At 43.1% G+C, this 15,339-nt stretch overlaps 1 protein-coding gene and 1 long non-coding RNA gene across 25 annotated transcripts in view; both read left to right on the top strand.

Annotated features, from left to right (window-relative positions):
• Positions 1-15,339, top strand: part of FAM168A (family with sequence similarity 168 member A) — a 218,617-nt gene that overhangs the window by 151,424 nt on the left and 51,854 nt on the right. The gene's annotated exons all lie outside the window — the stretch shown is intronic.
• On the top strand, positions 6,154-9,125 carry LOC146399712 (uncharacterized). The gene is made up of 2 exons (XR_014814644.1): positions 6,154-6,522; positions 6,946-9,125. It is a non-coding gene; the product is annotated as an uncharacterized LOC146399712 (long non-coding RNA).

The raw sequence follows: 15,339 nt of genomic DNA, 5'->3' as shown, positions 1-15,339 counted from the left end.
ATCCTTTGGTGATTCTTCACTGTCTTTTGGATAAAATCAAAACTTATTAGCTTGCAATAGGAGATTTTTTTGACCTGACCATTCAGATCTCTCCAGGGAATCTTCTGCTCATCTTATCTATCTATATTCTCAGTCTAGGTGGTAGCTGGCAGTATGTTTTTATTTAGAGCTATAATTTCATTAGAGATTGTCAAGTACAATCCTCGTCTCAGATGAGGAGACTGAGGTCTTGTACATGCCTAAGGAAAGCATTTATTCCAGTCCATGGGGGATTCAGTATCTGATTCACCCAGCTCAGCCCCTGGCGTGCCAGGAATATTGACTACATTTTTTTTTTCGTCTTTTTGATTTTTTTTTTAATTGTCTTTTCTAGGGCTGCACCTGCGGCATATGGAGGTTCCCAGGCCAGGGGTCCAACGGAGCTGTAGCCGCCAGCCTACACCAGAGCCACAGCAACTCGGGATCCGAGTCGCGTCTGCTACCTACACTATAGCTCACAGCAATGCCCGATCCTTAATCCGCTGAGCGAGGCCAGGGATCGAACTCACAACCTTATGGTTTCTAGTCAGATTCATTAACCACTGAGCCATAAGGGGAACTCCCTTGACTACATATTTTTAAATAGATAGATGAATAAATGGATGGACAGATATCACAGTTGGAAGTAGAACTCAAAACTTTGGCAGCCAGTCTAGTTCTCCTTCTACTGACCTTTTGCTGCTGCTTTATTTCCGAGACTGAATATGTGTATACAAATATCTGGTATGTAGTTTTAGGCTTTCATTAGATACTAAAACATCAGCAGCCGTTGCTTATTAGTCATCATTCTATCCCTAGCCCAAGGATAGGTACAGAATAGTTTCTCCTAAGTTTTGGAGGAAGAAGGGAAGCAGAGAAGAATGGGGCAAGGAGGAGAGGGAAGGAGAGGGGACGGGATCACATCGGAGAGCTATGACGCGGGGTTGAGGGAAAGACCCCTTCGATGTGGCTCTCCTTTGTAATGTGCAGCCCCTGCCATGGCGAGGAGGGTCTGGGGCAGGTAGCCAATGTGGGGGAGACTGTTCTTGCTTTGTAGGTGAATAAACTGAGGCTCAGAGAATTTAATTAGGATGATCTCTTGTGACTAGTCCACTCCTTTGGATGGACCAAATAGAACAGAGGGGTTTTTCTTCTTTATGAATTACGCAGAGATAGCAGAGGTCCTCAGAGAAAACAAACGAGATCTTCTCCCTTTGCCTCCTTGGCTTATGGCAAGTTTGCTTTTTTAGAACAATGATAGTTGAACAGTTGCTTTTTTTATTTAAATTTTTTTCTTTTTTACTTTTAAGGGCCACTCTTGCAGCATGTGGAAGTTCCCAGGCTAGGGGTAGAATCCGAGCTGTAGCTGCTGGCCTACACCACAGCCATGGCAATGGCAGATCCTTAACCCACTGAGCAGGCCCAGGGATTCTTTGATGTAGAGATTTGGAGGCCATGACTAGCTCTTTGCACAGCATTCTATGTTCCTCTGAAATGGCTTCTTCTCATAGTCTTTTATTAGTTATCCATTCATTCTAATAGTTACTCAAGAGCCGTGTCAACAAAGACCCCCATGGCCGGTGCATCCTCTTAGATACTGATCGGGTTTGTAACTTGCTGAACCCACAACAGGAACTCCAAAGTCTAACAATTTCCTTGAGCTTATCAGCAAGGTAGACGTATCCTTAAACCTCTGTATTATTCATGTAATCAGCTTGGGACTGGCTTACTTTGGGTCTCAGCTTCTTTGCTGACAAAGCCAGATTTGACTTCTAAAAACAAAAATTAACTTCCAGTTAAAAGATAAATAAGTCTTTTCTCCAAGTCCATGATTTTCTTTTCTGAGGAAATGTTCGTTTGTGCTAGATATTAGATTCCAGTTATAAGTGATATCATATGGTATCATATGGAGAAAAGACGTGTGGCTGCCTGATGAGAGGGGGAGGGAGGGATCGGGAGCTTGGGCTTATCAGACACAACTTAGAATAGATTTACAAGGAGATCCTGCTGAATAGCACTGAGAACTTTGTCTAGATACTCATGTTGCAACAGAACAAAAGGTGGGGAAAAAAATGTATACATGTAAGGATAACTTGATCCTCTTGCTGTACAGTGGGAAAATAAAAAATAAATAAATAAAATAAAAAATAAAAAATAGAAGATAAATAAGTACTAGGGACGTAATGGACAACATGGTAGATACAGCTAACACTGCTGTGTATTATATATAGAATTTACTGAGAGAGCAAATCCTACGAGTTCTTATCACAAATAAAAAATGTTTTCTTCTGGAATTCCTGCTGTGGTGCCATGGGATAGGCAGCATCTTTCCAGCGCTAGGACACAGGTTCAGTCCCCAGCTGGGCACAGTGGGTTAAAGGATCCAGCATTGCTGCAGCTCTGCAGTGCCAGCTCAGATTTGATCCCTGGCCCAGGAACTCCATATGTCATGGGGTAGCCAAAAAAGAAAAAGGCACAAAAAGGTTTTTTAAAAAAATTTCTTTAGTTTTGTATCTAGATGAGATGGTGGATGTTCACTAAGCTTATTGTTTAACTGCTTCATGATGTAGGTAAGTCAGATTATTATGCCTTATACCTTAAACTTATACATGTGTGTAAATTATATTTCAATAAAACTAGAAGAAAAAAGTTGACTTTACTACAGCACATTTTCTCTCAAGCTTAGGAAAACAAGGGTGCACAGAACCCCATATAATGGAGTTCCCGTCGTGGCGCAGTGGTTAACGAATCCGACTAGGAACCATGAAGTTGCGGGTTCGGTCCCTGCCCTTGCTCAGTGGGTTAATGATCTGGCGTTGCCGTGAGCTGTGGTGTAGGTTGCAGATGCGGCTCGGATCCTGCATTGCTGTGGCTCTGGCGTAGGCTAGTGGCTACAGCTCTGATTCGACTCCTAGCTGGGAACCTCCATATGCCGCGGGAGCGGCCCAAGAAATAGCAAAAAGACAAAAAAAAAAAAATAGATGAGAAATGAAATCCTTTGCAGCTTACAAAATTCTTTGAGTTCCTGCTGTGGTGCAGTGGGTTAAGAACACCGGGTTGCTGCAGGGAGTCCCCTTCTTGGCTCAGCAGTTAACAAACCCACCTAGAATCCATGAGGATGCAGGTTCGATCCCTGGCTTTGCTCAGTGGGTTAAGGATCTGGTGTTGCTGTGAGCTGTGGCATAGGTCACAGAAGCAGCTCGGATCTAATGTTGCTGTGGCTATGGTATAGGCCAGCAGCTGTAGCTCCAATTCGACCCTTATTCTGGGAATCTCCATATACCATGGATGCGGCCCTAAAAAGCCAAAAAAAAAAAAAAAGAATCTTGGGTTGCTGTGGAGCATGGGTTCAATCCCTGGCCTGGCACAGTTAAAGGATCTGATGTTACCACAGCTGCTGGGTAAGTCGCAGCTGTGGCTCGGATTCAATATGCCATATAGCTGAAAAAGAAAAAAAAATTTCATTTTGCAGGTGAAGAAAGATTAAGAGAGGTCAGTAAATGCATATGAGTTCATACTGCTAGTCCATGGCAAAGCCAAGACTAGGACTTAGGTTTACTGGACTCCAAATCCAAGTCCAGTGTTCTTTCCACTCCAAGAGGCTGTCAGGCAAGGCCTCTCGGTTTTGAAGGAAACTCGAGCAGTATGTCTGCCTCTGATATGTTATGTCTGATGTCAGTACAAAAAGCAGATGGATTGAATTTTGTCTGAGCAAGAATCATTAAACTAATTTGCCATTTTCTTGTGACTAATTTACTTTCCTTGACCACGAAATGGTTTCCCACTTCAGGAGGAAAGACAGCAGTGTTTCCCCCCAAAGAAAGTGTTGGTGTTGGTTATTGTTTCCCCTGCTTCTTCTTGGCTTCCTGGTCTCTGAAAGAGTTATTTATTCCATATCTTTCTTGACTATGAGCTCCTTGAGGACAGAAGTCAAGTACCTCCTGTGCCTCAAAGAGAGCAGGCAGTTAGTTCCTCATTAGATATTCATTGAATTAAGTTACTGTCATTTGTGTTAATATTAATTATGAATTACTGTTACTGTGGGTAATTATTTTATAGTAATAACTACCTTTAATGACTGTCAAATGGAGTTACAGGCACTTTATAAATAGTGTCTCTGTGTCTCATGATAACTGTAAACAGAAGACCTATTACATATGTGAGAATAAGGTTCAACTATGTTAAGTAACACAAGGTCATGTAACTTGTGTTACTTTAAGTGAAAAATAGGTGTAGGTTAAAAAAAATTTTTTAATTGTGGCAAAATACATAAAATTTACCATTTTAGGAGTTCCCGCTGTGGCGCACCAGGATTGGCAGCATCTCTGCAGCAGCAGAATGCTGGTTTGATCCCCAGCCTGTCGCAGTGGGTGAAGGATCTGGCATTGCCACAGCTGCAGTGTAGGTCAGAACTGTGGTCCAGATCTGATCCCTGGCCTGGGAACTCCACATGCTGCAGGGTCTTGAAAAAAGGGGGAAAATGTATTATTTTAACCATTTTTAACTGTACGATTTAGTGGCGTTAAGTACATTCACAATGTTGTTTAACGTCCTCATTATTTCCAGAACTTTTTCGTCACCCCAAACAGAAGTTTTGTACGCATGAAATAATAATTCTCCCTTTCCCCTCCCTCAAGCCCCTGGTAACGTAATCTCTAATCTCCTTTCTGCTTCTGTGAATTTGCCTACTTTAAGTATCTGCGATGAGTGGAATCATACAACATTTGTCCTTTCATTTGGCTTATTTCACTTAGCATGTTTTCAGGTTCATTCATGGTACATCCATGTTGTAACATATATCAAATTTTTTTTTTTTTTTTTTTTGGCGGCACCTGTGGCATGCGAAAGTTCTCAGGCCAGGGATCGAACCCAATCCACAGCAGTGACAACACTGGATCCTTAACCATTAGGTTACCATGGAACTCCTAAATAACTCCCAAATTCATTCCTTTTTATGGCTGGATAATATTCCATTTATATGTATGCCACATTTGTTTATCCATTCAATGTTTGTCTCTTTAAATCCTCTGGAATAAATTTTAGCCCGTGGATGTTAAAGCCTGGCTGTCAGCCTCCGTGCTGGTCCCTCAGCCATCAAAAGCAGCGATCAGCAGTCAGACACATTAACAAACCCAGTATTTGGAGGACAAAGTCCTTACGGCCAGGCCTGGTTCCAGCAGCCCATACCAGCTAACTCAGGCCTTCACCACTGCTGCCTGCCTGTGGGAAGGGAGAGGCATGGTAGCTAGCTGCTGGGCAAAAGACCAAAATTAACTGAAATTTGCCAGCCTCTTCATCAAGCTACCCCTGAATGTTGCAGGGTTTTTTTTTTGTTGTTTTGTTTTTTTTTTTTTAATTAGATTCTAATGTTCCAAAATAGTTAACTTCAGGAGTTCCTGTCGTGGCTCAGTGGTTAATGAATGTGACTAGGAGCCATGGGGTTGCGGGTTCAATCCCTGGCCTTGCTCAGTGGGTTAAGGATCTGACGTTGCCGTGAGCTGCAGTGTAGGTTACAGATGCGGCCTCGGATCCCGCATTGCTGTGGCTCTGGCATACACTGGCAGCTACAGCTCTGATTAGACCCCTAGGCTGGGAACCTCCCTGTGCCACGGGAGCGGCCCTAGAAAAAGGCAAAAAAACCAAAAAAAAGCTGAAATAGTTAACTTCAGACAGTTTCTGCCAGTCAGGTTTGGTGGAGAGATGGGTTTCTGGAGCTTCCTATTCTGATATCTTCCAGGATATCACTCTCAGTGTAGGTATTGTTAGAAAAAAACAAAAAGTATCATATAAAAAATATTTGTTTAACAATGCATAAAAGAAAACATCAGGTAAGGATTTTTTTTTCTTTTCCAAGTGAGGTCTAGCCATATCACAGTATTCTTTGCAAATACAGAATAGTCATCTTCCTGCTTGATAGTAGGAAACACATGCTTTCCATGTATTTGTTCACAGTGACATATTTTCAGAATTAGCTGAAATAACAGTGTATTCAGTTATTGGTGTATTTCTATTAAATGATGGAAATATTGTCCTATAGGTCACTTTGTTTCCTGTCTTCTACCCTAGTGAAGAAAAATCTGTACTCATTAGCATGCTGAGAGCTTTGAATCAAGCTTTAGGTCCTTGCTTATGCCTGGAGACATTTCATTTAAGGTCTTGTAATAAAGTATTTCAAACTTGCTTTGCCACCTTCCAGGGTGCTAGCCCTCACATCTTTCCACTGGAAGTACATGCTTGGATAGGCAGCAGCTTTGCTGAACAGAGCTCTGGGGAACACCAGGTTCCAACCCTGAATCTAATCATAGTAATTCTGCAGCGACTATTCGTTGAGCAACAAGTTATACCAGACATGACCTGGATGCTTTATATAGTTCATCTCATTTAATCTTCCTAACATCCTCCAAGATAAAATTATTGCTCAGTTGTATATATATTTGTGTGTGTCTTTTTAGGGCCGCGCCTGTGGCATATGGAAGTTCCCAGGCTAGGGGTCAAATCAGAGCTGTAGCCGCTGGCCTACACCACAGCCACAGCAATGCCAGATCCAGGCTGAGTCTGCGGTCTACACCACAGTTCATGGCAATGCCAGATCCAGATCCTTAACCCACTTAGTGAGGCCAGGAATTGAACCCACATCCTCATGGATATTAGTTTGGTTCATTACTGCTGAGCCACATGAAAAAACTGATGCAGGGAAGTTACATGAATTTTCCAAGGTCGTAGAGGATTTCATTATAGTTTTGCTCTGCTCCAAAGACTCTTCTCCGACCTCTATCCCATTGTGAAGAAGGAAGAGGCCTAGGATTTATTGATTGATGGATTGATTTTGTCTTTTTGCCTTTTCTAGGGTTGCTCCCGCAGAATATGGAGTTCCCAGGCTAGGGGTCTAATTGGAGCTATAGCCACCAGCCTACACCAGAGCTGCAGCGACGCAGGATCCGAGCCACATATGCAACCTACACTACAGCTCACAGCAACGTCAGATCCTTAACCCACTGAGCAAGGCCAGGGATCGAACCCGCAACCTCAGTGGTTCCTAGTCAGATTTGTTAACCACTGCACCACGACTGGAACTCCGAAGCCTAGGATTTAAAAGTTCCTTTATTTTGGTTCAGCCTGCTTATTCAAAAAATGAAGAGATTAAGGATATATTGTATAACATGGGGAATATAGCCAGTATTTTATAATGGCTGTAAGTGTAGTATAACCTTTAAAAATTGTGAATCACCATACTGTATACTGGTAACTTACGTAAAGTTATACACCAACTAGACTTAAACAATAGAATAGTTTTTTTTTTTTTTTTTTGAATGAGAGGTTGCTCCCCAAGATACCTTAGGTGCTATTAAAGTGCAGAGTTAAGCAAAATAGGTGTGCCCTTCCGCTCCAGTAGATAGTTGCCCATGCTTATTTTATACATAAATGTCCGGGTAAGATTTTGCTTGACAAGAGGGTTCTCCTGCCGCACAGGAAAGTGGGGAGGGGCAGGAGGGAGGCTAAAGGTCAAGATGAACTCTGACCTTCCAGTTTCTTAGAGACTCTATTCTTCCAGTTGCAGGAGTATCACTCCTGTGAAGACACATACATGCAGTGACTGTGTGTCCCTTGTATATGTTGCCTCTCCATGGATTCCCTGCCTTACCCAGCACAGATCTGTAAGAAGGGGAAAGACACAGGCATATGAAGAGACAGTTGCAGTACAGCGAGACATGGTGTCTCAGAGGGAGGTGCTACTATATTCTCAGACCCTAACCTGGTACATGGATTTGGATTGCTGTGGAAACACAGTGGGTGTAAGGGAGGGGCCAAACTCTTTCAGAGGGTGGTGTCAGAAAAGAGTTCTGAGAAGTCCGGGGAGGACCTCTGTCTTGAAGCCTGAGGTCCGGTTCTGCTACTAATGACTGCAAGTCACTGGACAAATCCTGCCCATCTCTCTTGCCTTCATTTCCCATCTAGGCTGTGAGGGGCTTAGGTGAGTTGTTGAGTAATTTTCCTTCCAGCTCTAACATTCTGGGCATCAATCTATAATTAATCTATACATTTTTGTTAGATCTCTTTCATTATAGAACAACTGGCTAACTCATTCTCTTAATCTGTTTCTTTTGCCTCCTCTTGAACACAATTTTCTGTGCCCCTTTTTGGAATTCCTGGTGTTAGTGAAAGCTCAGAAACAGGGAAGATGCAGTGAGCTCAGTGCCCTTACTCAGAACCCTCCTTTAAGGTGACAGTAGCTTCGGTCAGCCTTGGGCTCATGCCCGAGGGCTCCTAATGTTCTCGGCCAGCAGGAGGAGGAGAGCATGGAAAGTCTTTTCACAAGGATCCTCCTGTGAAAGGTTGGAGATAAGCCGGAGCCACCTCCAGTGAGCGAGTCCCCTTTTCCTGCTAAATAAGCTCATGAAATTTAATTTTCTATTAGTAACTTATGATTCTTAGTTAAGGGAAATATAATTTAGTACTTATACTAAATTATACTTAGCCCTGAATGGTATTTAATATAGTACTTACTACTATATATAAATAACCCTGAATACAGCTGAAAATGGGTGGGCTTTGATAAAGGACTGGAAGAACTTTTGGCTATGCTAAGTTCTCTTTGGAATGATTTCTGTTGCTCAATGTAGTTGTGAGAGCCTCTGCTTAAAGTCAGAACACTCGAGCTTGAATCCTGGCTCTGCCTCTAACTAAAAACTTCAACTCACTTTAGCTCAAGGGCCTCAGTTTTCCCCTCTAAAAACAGGAAAGGGGTTCCTGCTGTGGCTCAGCAGAAACAAACCCAATGAGGATCTTTGCAGATACAGGTTCAGTTCCTGGCCCTCCTCAGTGGGTTAAGTTTCTGGTCCATTTGGTTGAAGACTGCTCAGCATTTGGTTGTAATTTTGTTGTTTTTAGGAGAGAAGTTGAGCTCCAGACCTTCTATTCCACCATCTTAATCCCGTCTCAGTGGGTTAAGGATCTGGTGTTGCCACAAGTGGCACTATAGGTCACAAAGGCAGCTCAGATCCCACATTTCTGGGGCTGTGGTATAGGCAGTAGCTGCAACTCCAATTTGACCCCTAGCCTGGGAACCTCCATGTGCCGCATTTGTGGCCCTTTAAAAAAAATAAAAAGTAACACCTACCTTATCTACCACTTGTTTGTGAGACTTGAAGGAGATAATTGCTCTCTAAGAACCTTTTTTTTTTTTTCTTTTTATGGCCATACCTGTGATATATGGAAGTTCCCAGGAGAGGAGTCAAATTGGAGCTGCAACTGCAGGCCTATGCCACAGCGATAGCAACACTGGATCCGAGCCACATCTGCGACCTACACCACAGCTTGTGGCAATGCCAGGTGAGTCCAGAGATCAAGCCCACATCCTCATGGAGACTACATCAGATCCTTAACCCTCTGAGCCACAGTGGGAACTCCTCTAAGAACTTTTTAAATGAGACACAGCTAGTTAGGAGTGGAGCTGGGTCAATGATTGGACTGACTGTTCTTATCCTGGAAGTTAACTGCTTGGGCAGGCTGAAGCTTCCAGGGAGGTCAAGAGATTGATGAGATTAGCAATTTTACTGGTGCTGAAACATTCCTTTTTGTGTGCTTTGAAGATAGCTCCTTGGCATTTTGGGGGCTGAATTGGTCTGCTTCCCAGACTTGTGCTTCTGAAATAATCTTAAGGTTTGGAGGTAGGAATTGAAGAAGTCCAAAGCTTGGATAAAAAGGATCCCTGGGTAGAGATGACACCTTCTTATGCCCCAAACCCTACAGAGTAAGTTCTCTAGGTGGGTTAGTAATAACAGCTATCTATTATTAACAGTAATGGTTGCTATTTGTCAAGCATCCATTATCAGCCATGTACAGTGTTTTGGAAGCTTTCCTAGTATACTTGACATCAGAGGAGACCAAATTCATGCCTGAAAATAGCCCAGAACAGGTTCTCCAAGGTTAAACTTTATTTGAAGTCTATTTGAAGTTTATCTTCAAAACTTATATGAATTTTACCTTAAGTCACCTGTATATGGTCATTGTTATTTTCTTTAGAAGAAATACTTTAAATTACTTGGTAATTTTTTGTATTTGGCAAAATTAACATTCCAGGAAGGTACATCCTGTTTATTCAGTGCTTTCACGTACCCGCTAGTGTATTGTCGAGTACCCAGAGGCACTCTTATATCCAGTTTGAGAACTGCGTCATCCTTCTTTTACTTAATCTTTATTCTCCAAATTTTAATAGGTGTAGGTACAAGTCCAGTAAAGATGGGAAGACGTGTCCTCATTACAGAGCCAGAATCAAGTCGAGGTTTGGATGCTCCATGCTCTTAACCTCTGAGCCACATGTAGACCGTGTCGTTTCCTGCCTCATGCTTGTTCATGCTTCTGTCACGCTCATTGCTCCTGCAGGCAGTCACTGTGTCCTTGGTGTCTCATACGATGCCCAACACAAAGTGAACTCAGTGGATATTGATTGATTGAGCGAATAAATGGCTAAACTATCAGTTCCCTAGTAATGAAACCTATTCAGAGATCCGTAAGTCTCTGGCAAATTGACCTCAGAGTTTGGAATAAATGTTTTTGTTCTGAGACTCTCGTCTAAAGCAGTGATTCACAGTGAATGCTAAACCTGTGCTTCCGCACAGAAAGTAGTGTTTGTGGAGAATTCTAGATAAACAGACAAGGCTACCCAGGAGCTCCTGTGCTCTACTTACTCCCCAGACATCCTAAGAGCTTAAGGAGTCACTGTCTCAATTCCCCTGTAACTCACTGACATTTCCTAAGCCACCATGAAGGGTATCTCAGAACTACGTGGGGGTTTTTTCGTTTCTTTTCTTACCCTCACCACATATATATATACATTCTCTCTCCTTCCATGTATCCATCCACTCCTGATCATTACCATCAAGCACGATGTGCTGTGGACAAAGCTTGAGAGTCATTCTCTTAAAATTGTTGTTTTTTGTGGCATTGCCGCTGTGGCTCAGCAGGTTAGGAACCCGACTAGAATCCATGAGGATTCAGGTTCGATCCCTGGCCTCACTCAGTGACTTAAGGATCTGGCATTGCAAAGCTGTGGCATAGATTGCAGATGCAGCTCAGATCCCGCGGTGCTGTGGCTGTGGTGTAAGCCTGGGAACTTTCATATGCTGTAGGTGCAGCCCTAGAAAGAAAGAAAAAATTGTTGCTATGGTTTTCTTGATAGCAGCAGGTCTTGAGTAGTCTGTGCATACTTTGGGAGATTGGTGAACCTCCACTGCTGACTTGTCCTTTGTTCCAGAGTGTATTGCCTGGATAATTCCTCTTCTAAAACCCCACAGGCATTGCCCAGTATTCGGAAGCATTTGGAGTCTGGTCCTTAGTTAAAGAGAAACCTGTAGAAACCTGTTAGTATTTGCTTGTAGGGTTTTTGGTTTGGGGGTTTTTTTAGGGGGAGGGAAGGCTTATTTTTTATTTTAAAAAATGGGAAGCTGTAGGTAAGATGATTCACGGATACAGTGAATATCTTTTTAGGGTTAAAGAGACTTTTCCAACATCTAAAGGTGGCCAATAGTGAGTTTCCAAAGTCTCTATGAATGATTGATTTATACCTTAAAGTATTTAACTTTATACCTTCTAAGTATGGTCCTAGGAACTTGTTAGAAATGCAAATTCTGGAGTTGCCACCATGGCGCAGCAGAAATGAATCTAACTAGGAACCATGAGGTTGCAGGTTCGATCCTTGACCTTGCTCAGTGGGTTAAGGATCCAGCGTTGCTTGAGCTGTGGTGTAGGTTGCAAATGAAGCTCGGATCTGACATTGCTGTGGCTGTGGTATAGGCCAGCAGCTGTAGCTCTGATTTGACCCCTAGCCTGGGAACCTCCATATGCCGCACCCCCCTAAAAAGAAAAAAAAAAAAAAAAAGACATGCAAATTCTTGGACCCTCTTCCAGATCTACTGAATCACAAACTCCAGAGGTGGTTCTTCAGCAATCTGTATTTTCCCAAGATCCTTAGGTGGTTTTGATGCTCATATCTGCCATTTAATAAATGTCCAGTAAATAGGCTCGTTCTTCTCTCCCAATTCAGGGAGCTTATCTAGGAATCTTGCCATTAAAAATGTCATAATTCTTCTGAGACATACCTTTTGGGTTCCTGACAGCTTTACAGACAGAGGCCATGTGTTAGCTTGGAGACAGGTCATCTCTGGCATCTGTGCCAGCTGTGACAGAGTGGCTGACCCCTTCTCAGACAGATTGGGAGGTTTGTGAGCAGACAGCTCAAAACCCTGGACGCAAGAGTAGAAACTACAGTTTTCAGGAAGGTGGTCAACAGTCCTACCTTCTTCCCTGAACATCTTAAGAAAACTAAATAATTGGCCCCCAAAATTGGCTTTAAAAGCAGTTGTGTTGGGTGAGGTCAAAAGTGTGATTACTTGAAAATTGCTCAGCTGGTGGGGAAGGCACTTGAATTTAAGTGCCTAAATCAGATTTTTGCTATTACTGCTCTCAGCAGGAAAAGAGGCAGAAAAATCAATAGTCCTTGGTCTTGTTTAAGCTACAGAACCACACTTCTTGTTACTTCCAAAGGCCTCTGGCTGCCAGAGAGAGAACTTTAGGCCATCACTGTCACAACAAGTGCTGCCACAGTTGTAAGTTTATGCTGAGTTCCTTGAACTCTGTCACCTTATGCCTGCATGGCAGGAGGCCTGGGATCTTGGTGCTGCCATGAGATAGGTCGGGGTGAGCAGCCCCGGGCCCTAGACCTTCCTTCCCCTTTCCCTCCTCAGGATGGCCTGGGAGCCGCGAGAGCTGGATTCCGAAACGCAGACAAGTGGGCCGGGCATAGTGTCCAACAGGGGGGGCCTGTTCCTGAGCAGCTCTTGTTGTGATTTAGGTTAATGGCAATCCTGAGTTTGCAGAGTAACATGGAGCCTTGGGGAGGGAGGCCAAGTGATGGATATAATCATTTTCATCATTTGAGTACCTGTTCCCTGCCAAGTCCAGTGCTGCGTATTTCTCATATAGCTTAGTGGTTAAGACTGCCTAGTTTCCAATCTTTGCTCTGTCATTTGATTACTCTGTATCACTTATAAATGCCTGAAGATGATAACTGGAAGACTTGACCAATGGTATTTTAAACAAATAGGAAATACATTTTTTTTCATATTAAAAAAAAATGTCTGGGAGTTCCCTTGTAGTACAGCAGATTAAGGATCTAGCTAGCTGCTGTGGCTTGGGTCTGATCCCTGGCCTGGGAACTTCCAATGCCACAGATGCAGCCAAAAAAAAAAAAAAAGAAAAGAAAAGAAAGAAGAAGTCTGGAGGTCAGTAGCAGGTGGCATTGATTTGTTGGGTCTGTGATGTCCAGACCAGTATCCCCTAACTCTTTTGGCCTTTTCCACTTGATCTAAGGTGACTGTTCTAGCTCTAGGCATGATGTCTGTGATAGAGGTAGGAAAAAAGGCATGTAGGAGAACATCAGTAATATTTGTCCTTTTGCTGGGAAAGCAATGGATTTCCCAGAATTCCCCCAGGAGACTTCTGTGTATAGTTCATTGGTAAGAACTGGCCACTTGGCCAGTCCTAAGTGCTAGGAAGGCTGAGAAAGTGAGTATTTACCTTTTCCAGCCTCAGTAGGTAGGGCAGAGGGGATTGGAAATGAGTGTTGGGTTAGCTGGCTCATGGTCTACCAAAATGACTTCAGTGAGTAAATTAGCTTCTCTACTTGGTTTTCTCATCTATAAAATAAAGATAAAATAGCAGAACCCACCTCATGAAAGAGTTGTGAGGATTAAATGAGATCAGTGCAAAGTACTTAGCATGAGACTTGACCAGTAGTAAGTAAGAATACTGTTTTTATTACTAACATTATTATCATCCCAACTCTACAAAGTTATTTTGATTACTGCATTTTACATAAGAGGAAGCCGAAGCTCAGTGAATGGAAGTGATAGCTTGCCTGAATTCACAGAATTTTTTTTTCTTTTTCTTTTTTTTTTTTTTTTTGTTTGTTTTTGTTGTTTTAGGGCCGCACCCACAGCATATGGAGATTCCCAGGCTAGGAGTCAAATCAGAGCTACAGCTGCCGGCTTTCACCACAGCTCACGGCAACACCGGATCCTTAACCCACTGAGCAAGGCCAGGGATCAAACTCGCATCCTCATGGATACTAGTCGGGTTTGTTAGCCACAAGCCACGACGGGAACTCCCTCAATTCACAGAATTTGAAATGGCAAAACTGCGATTAGAGCCCATGTCTGACTCTAAAGCCCATGCTCTTTTTTTTGCAGTGAGAGTTAAGTCAGCAGAGAAGTGGTGATTAGCCAAAGGCTGGGCGATGAGGGAGGGAAAGAGACTGAAGAGGACAGGTTTGGATGGAGAGCCCAAGCAGAAGCCCTGCCAGGACGTACAGGGAGAAAGAGAGATGCAACTTAAGGGGCTACCAGTGCACTGATAATAGACCCACCATATAGAGGGAATGAGTACTTGAGAAAAATGGAAATTTCATTTGATAAAAAAAACTGTAAGAAAAGCCAGGTGTAAGAGTAGCCAGAAGGGACCCCTAATCAGGCCTGAAGAGAGGAAGCTCCAGGAAGACTTGGAAGAAGGGTGTGACGTGAAGAACAGCCCAAGCACTGGGGACAGCCTGCGCAGTGACATGGAAACAGAGCGGTGGAGATGCTAGAATAGCCGTGTGTGTGGGATTGGTGAAGTGTGAATGCCAGGCCAGGATTGGCAAGAGAGGAAATTATAGGACATCCAGATGGATAGGAGCCAGCCCTGGAGGGTCCTGGCTTGGGCTAAGAAATTTGGAACTTTATCCTTGGCAGTCCCCTTTATCCTTGTTTGGATGCTTGTTTGGAACTTTATCCTTGGCCACCAGAGTGGCATTTTTAAAGACTCTGGACGTGTGAGGAGGATGGGTTAGAGAGAGAGAAAATGGAGCTCAGAAGCTAAGTTCGGAGCCCCTTAAAATAGTTCAGTCAAGAGACCTGAACAAGAAGTGGTATTTGGGAGAGGAGAGGACATCTTTGAGACGCTTTTAGAGAGAACCGTGTCTGACATTCAGTAGATACTCAGTATTTGTGGCGTATGAATGAATAAATTAGGATTTGATGTTAGATTTGGGAACTAAAGGAGGAGGAGGAATCTGGACTTATCCCAGGCTTGCTTTGGCTTAGGTGACGGGTTGCATGGTTTATGCCTTTTTCAGTGAGTTCTTGGGACTGTGAAGCCAGTGTGTGTCAAGGAGCTTTCCTTTTAGACGTTTCTCAGGTAATTTTCTCAACCCTTGAGGAATCCACCTTTTTTCTACTGCTGGGATTCTAAATTTAAAGCAGCTTGGTAATGACATGGCAAGATAAT

Source organism: Sus scrofa, chromosome 9, assembly GCF_054392235.1.
Source record: "Sus scrofa isolate SSC_HxYL_T2T_F1_AM1 chromosome 9, Sscrofa_HxYL_maternal_Yorkshire_Landrace_v2.0, whole genome shotgun sequence".
NCBI lineage: Eukaryota > Metazoa > Chordata > Mammalia > Artiodactyla > Suidae > Sus > Sus scrofa.
This window is presented reverse-complemented; position numbering and strand designations above follow the sequence as displayed.